Genomic DNA, 6033 nt, shown 5'->3' with positions numbered 1-6033 from the left:
GCGCCACCGTTGGAGTGATTTTGAGAGCTGATTTTGCATGTCTTTAAAGCAACTGTAATTTATTAACGAGCTCTGATGTCGCTCAGAAAGAGTTAATTTACACGCAAACTTGAAACTAATCGGCAGATGATCACTGTTTGTTGTACAGTCAACAGGCGCCTCCTCCTCCTCTTTTACAAAAGTTACCTCCGCTAAAGGCCATCATCGTCAGCGTGGAAATGGCTTAGCACGCTGAATATGACGGCCGCGAGCGAAGGTACCGTCTCTGCCAAAGTTAACGAGGCGACGGGGTTTGCTTCTTAGCCGTATAGTGAAGTCCTTCCGGCGCCCCTAAAGGCCAAAAGCTGGAGGTCAGTACGGAGGGTCTCCTTACCTTACACATAGTTTGGCCTTAGGGGTCTAAATATGTGTAAGGGTCTAAATACACTGCTAAAACACAAACCTCGTTCCTTGCTCACTGTTCGCAAAAGCGTAATACATCAAATGAGAGCTCAAACGCAGAGTAAGGCCATGAATACGTCAGCGTGTACGAGTAAGACTACAGTCACGCGGCATTCCTCCAAAGCCTTTCCTCTAAAGGCACCATTTTTCACCAAAGGAGTGAAAGCTTAAAGGAGAAGCGGCGCAGCTGCACGGTGCAGCCCAAAGGTGAAACTCTCGTTCAGGCTTAGCACCCGCGGCTGTGCTCGAGGCGGCTGAAATGAGTGTTTTAAAATAAAGTGGTGTATTCTGTTCATTCGTTGAGTTCAGACAATTATTTTATTCTAACTGCTTCTTGAAAAAAAACTACAACATCTACACTCATCAGCAACAGCAGGTTTCGTGTATTGCCTTTTCCACCAAGAACACTCGGTATTGCTGCAACACTTTCACTGTCATGATATCTTGGCATAAAATATAAACACCCGTACAAAAAGCAAAGTCAGACACACCTTTAGTATTAAAAAAAATGTCTTCGAACATTGTTGGCTGTATCTATTTTTTTATTGCTTTTACTTTTTGACGTTGGGTGGCACTACGATCGCAGGTTCTTTAAGGCCGCGCCTTTGGGTTCCAAAGATTTCTGACGGGTGCCTTCAACTCAAAGGCCCTTAGCGGCAAAGGCGCAACATTTGCGCGTGTAGCTGCACTCCTTACGCCTTTGGACATAAGCACCTGATTCTCAAAGGCCTTTGCGGTGCCCGTGTGACAGGGGTATTAGACTACTCGCTGTGTGCCAGAAGCTCTCGTTCTGGCCTCCGAGAAAAGCGTGACAAACCCTTCCAGCCCTACTGCATTCAAATAAGAAGAAATAAACGGCATTTATTTTGAAGACTTTATTCATAAATGTCACAGGAATCAAAGCTGAAGTATCGATAAAAGGACCGTCTTATTCATATCGGGCAACACGGTACACTTCACTGTTATTATTTAGGCTGCAAACAACACGTAAGATGGCGCATGACAGAAATCAAGGATGGCATGAAATGTGCATGATCTGACATTTCAGAGCGTAGCTCCCAGGCACCCGTTCCAGGATTCCGCGTTGTAATCGTCAGCGTAGTCGGCGTAACACGTCACCTGACAACCGTGGCAGGAAGTAGCAGAGCGAACCGCCACCTGCCACGGCGTAAGCAGAGGAATGGAGAGAGAAAAAATTGGCGGTGATTTAGCTCTGGTTAAGGCTGGAGTGACACGATAGCTACAGCTGGCCGAGTGGAACTAGCTCAGTTGAAATGCGGTGAGCCTTTCGCCCCTACGTTTCTCGGGGCGCTCCTTTTTCATCTTTGTCCCACTTTACACGGCGCATGCGCACAGCTGCTGCATATCGGTTTCGCCGGCGCGCCGCGCCGCCGGCAGCAGCAGCTGTTCCGCACCACCTGACCAACCGCGTGACCAGCCACGGCGCCGCGCCGCCGGCAGCTTTTGCGCACCACGTGACGGTGGCGGCGCCGCCACAGTGGTCACGGCACCGCCGCCGTGGCGGCGCCGCCACGCTGAAGGCTCGAAATGCTACCGTAATGTTGCTGTCGCTACAAAACTTGTATTGTATAAAAGCAGAACGGAGTGGACTGTGGGTGGGGTCCTCAGTCCAGGACTCCAGTAGCTTCAGCCGTCGCTTTCGCGATGGCAAATAGCGCCTCCTGGTCTTCAAGGGGGTGCCGCTGGCCAGCGTCACCTTCTAGTGCTCCAGCGCCGCGTTGGGCGGCTGTTAGCGTCCGGGTTCATCTGTGCATTTCCATGAAATGCGTGGAAATGTAAAAGTACCACCATAACAGGGATACGTATCGGCCCATAATGTTGAGTGAATGCCGTGTAAATGGTGCAGATTGGGGAAAGTGAGTGTTTGGGTGCATCTTAGATGGTAGGAGCCGGCTGGGCAAAGTTGCTTATGTGGCGGGGGGTATATAGAGGCGCCGATTTAGGCGAAGGTTCTCTAGGCGGCTGGAAAAATTGGTTGAGAGGGGGTAAAGGCTAAGGTCGGTGTGCCCTGCTCGGTAGGTATACTCTCGAGCTAGGGTGCCGGTCCTAATGTTGTCGTCGAGGAGGAGCAAAAACTTTTATTGAGTTTAGTGTGCTCGTCTTTCTGAGTGGAGGCCTCAGCCCAGGGCTCCATGTGCCGCCGCGATCCTTCATTCAGGCCCGCTAGAGCAGCTGTCTTTGGTCTTGCGGGTTCGTGCTGGTCAAAGCGGTTTCAAGAGGAAAACTCTCAGTCCATGGCCCGGGTGGTCGCTGCTATCTTCCGGGCACGCTCGATGAGCTGACGCTCTATGGTCGGTCAACTCTGTGCTTAGCAGGGCATCTTTCCAAGAGGAAGATGTGGGTAGGGTTAATGGTGGGACGCCGTCGGGTGGTGTTGCGCAGGCCCAAACGGAATGGTACAGTGTAGATCGGTGTTCTTGGCAGCTGGGGCATTTGCCCGGGTAGAGGGTGGGGAAGAACAAGTGTTCGTGATATAGGTTAGGATACGTGTGATCTGAAGTTGACGACATGCCACAGCTTCGGACTTGGTCAGTGTTGGCTGTGGTGGCGGCATTGTTCGTCTTGGTATGCAGTAATACTCCGTAATCTGGGTTTAAGTGTGCAAAGCCACAATGACGCCATCTGTCTCTGCTTCCGTCGACAGCGCCCCGAAGGAGCTTGCTGCTCAGGCGAGCGCGTGCACGCTCTTGTTGCCTGCGAAGGGAGGCGTGACCAGGTGATGGCGTGATCATGCTGGAGATGGCCGCTCAGAACGCCGAGAGCCCGGGACACGACTACTCGTGTAGGCACTGTAGGCGGCACTGGAGCTTGTAAAAATGTGGGAGCAGTGTTGTTGGGTGTTTCTCATTTTAATCGTAGTGGATATAAGGATGGCTTCTGTGGCCATCGGGATCGGTGCCGTGCAGGATTCTCCAAGATGGGTTTGCTGGCGTGATTGACAGCACTGCAGGCATATCTATGGGGCTGTGCATACGAAGCCACAGCCACGTACAAGGCCATGGTGTCTTGGCCGTATTGCCTAAGGAGGCTGCGAAGATGGGTCTGTCCACGGGGACCAGGGACTCATGGTTAATGTGACGAGGGACAGGTTCCTATAAAGGCGGGAGCGGATAGCGGAGGGAAGAATTGCAATCAGGGCAAGGGTCTTGGTGGCTTGCGGGTCATCTATTCGTGAAAGAATTTCAATTTCAATTTATTTTTCCATGTACACATGGTGAGGGTCGAGGGAAAAAAAGCCAGAAATTGTGGCTTGACATGCCCCTCGGCCCCTACAATGCAGGGCAGCAGGCAACATGCAAATTACATACACAAGTAACGGCGCAAAATGCGAACAATGGTTGTCAAGAACGATTGGGGCATCATTAGAAAAAACAATAAGGAATGAAGCGTACACAAAAGATACCAAAAAGCCACAGAAAAATGTACTTCACAGAAAAACATGTAAAGTTATTCAAATCAGGTCAACACTTTATGGAACAAAAGACATAAAGATGCAGTGAAAGCATGGTGAAATCTTAAAAGTAGCACATACATCCTGTATATCTTTGCTGCATGCTCTTGATATATGAACTTTTGCAGCATGAAACTTATTTAAAAGACGTGGTAACGTGTTGGCTAGGCTATATGTACACATATATTGTGCGGCATGTTGGAATACGCCACAGTTCGCTGTGTCTGCTAGGGTAAACATGTACATTTAGCGAAAGGTGTGCCGTGTCACGCAAGTAGCAAGTAATTCACATTTTGTTTTATGTCCTTCTTATACTTTTCTGGAAGCCTAACATTATACATTTCAGGTACTTTTACGGCTTTGAACTGGCGGAATAAGTCGCATGTGTTTATATCAGAACCGACGTTTAGTATTGCACGTAGAGCCTTCTTCTGCAAAACGTAAATCTTATTTTTATTGATACATGTAGTTGTTCCCCAAACTAAGAGCGCATTGTTTACTAGGGACATAAAGAGTGAATTATACAGAAGTTTAACTTTGCATGGAAGTAAGTGACGATGCCGGTTAATGTACCTGTGACACGAGAAAGCTTACTGATGACAGCGTTAACATGATTTACCGGTCACAGCTTAGCTGGCTGTTGAAATGTACCCCTAATATCTTTATGTTGTCTACAACCTCTGTCATTTCCAAACCAAGCTTAAGGTCGCGAGGTAGAATAATGTTTTTTTATTTTTTCGTTTGAATATATTAGCCTTAGTTTTAGTTACATTATTTTGCAACTGATTATTAAGCGACGATTGATGGACTGTACTTAGTGTCCTATTTGTCTCGTTTATCACATCTTCACATATGCTTGATAAGAACAGTGAGACGTCATCTGCATACATAACACACTTCGCATTAAGGCATTTATTAACGATATCATTTATGTATAAGTTAAAAAGAAGTGGTCCAAGGATACTACACTGAGGTATGCCAGCAGTTACTTTTTTTACTGAGGATCGACAGCTATTAATACTTACAAACTGAAAGCGGTGTGCAAGATGTGACGAAAGAAGCGCATGAACACGACCCCTTAAGCTGTAGTCGAACAATTTTGCCAAAAGTATATTATGACTGATGTAGTCGAAAGCCTGCGAGAAATCTATAAAAACGACAAGGGGAAGTTTTTTCCCTCGAAACACTGTAAAATATACTCTTTTTGGCTTAGTAATGCTGTCTGGGTAGATTTATGTTTGATAAAACCAAACTGCGAATCTGGTATTTTTTGGTGTTTGTCAAAAAAAAGCATGATATTCACGTGTGGATAATTTTTTCCAGTGCTTTAGAAAAGATTGGAAGCACAGAAAATGGCCTATAATTTGAAACACAAAGCTTATCGCATTTCTTATACAAAGCTGTCACTCAAGCAATTTGCATGCGCCGCGGGAGCACTACGGATGCAAAACTTAAATGAAATATATTTGCTAAAATTGGGGCTAGGATATCTAACACATGCCTCACAGGCCGTATCTGCAAATAATCCGCATCGTGGCATCTACTGTTATTCATGTTCAAAAATGCAGTGAATACTTCAGAACATATTGTTGGATTTACATGCATAGATAAAATGTTCTGCTGTGCCGCTATTGCCTAGAATGACACTGAGGTTGTTAGGGTTCACAAAATTCAAAAATACGTCAACGAAAGAAAAGAATTCTGGAGTGCGGCCATCAGGAGGGCGGTGACAAACTGCAATAATAGTACGGTCAAAAGTTAAGCAAAAAATTTCTTCGTAAGAAGTGACACAACAAAATCTCGCTACTAGGTCACAGTTTATACACTTTTTTACTAAAGCACAAACACCGCCACCACGATTTAAGGATCTGCTCATGAAGAACGAGTTGTAATCGGGGCTATTAATTTCTTCATCACAGAAGTACCAGGTTTCCGTAATCATAAACACTTCAAACGTATCTAGTTTATTAAACAGGTACTCCGGATCAGCAGTTTTATTTACGGCGGACCGCGCATTAGTATGGAGCCAACGAAAAACATTGTTAATATTTTGTTACATTTTACTTTATTCATAATGATCTGTTTGTAAGCTCCTTGATCGTAATATTCGTTCATAAAGC

The sequence above is a fragment of the Amblyomma americanum genome, chromosome 4, assembly GCF_052857255.1.
Source record: "Amblyomma americanum isolate KBUSLIRL-KWMA chromosome 4, ASM5285725v1, whole genome shotgun sequence".
In the NCBI taxonomy this organism is placed as follows: domain Eukaryota; kingdom Metazoa; phylum Arthropoda; class Arachnida; order Ixodida; family Ixodidae; genus Amblyomma; species Amblyomma americanum.
The sequence above is the reverse complement of the archived record's forward strand: the minus strand, read 5'-3'. Positions refer to the sequence as shown.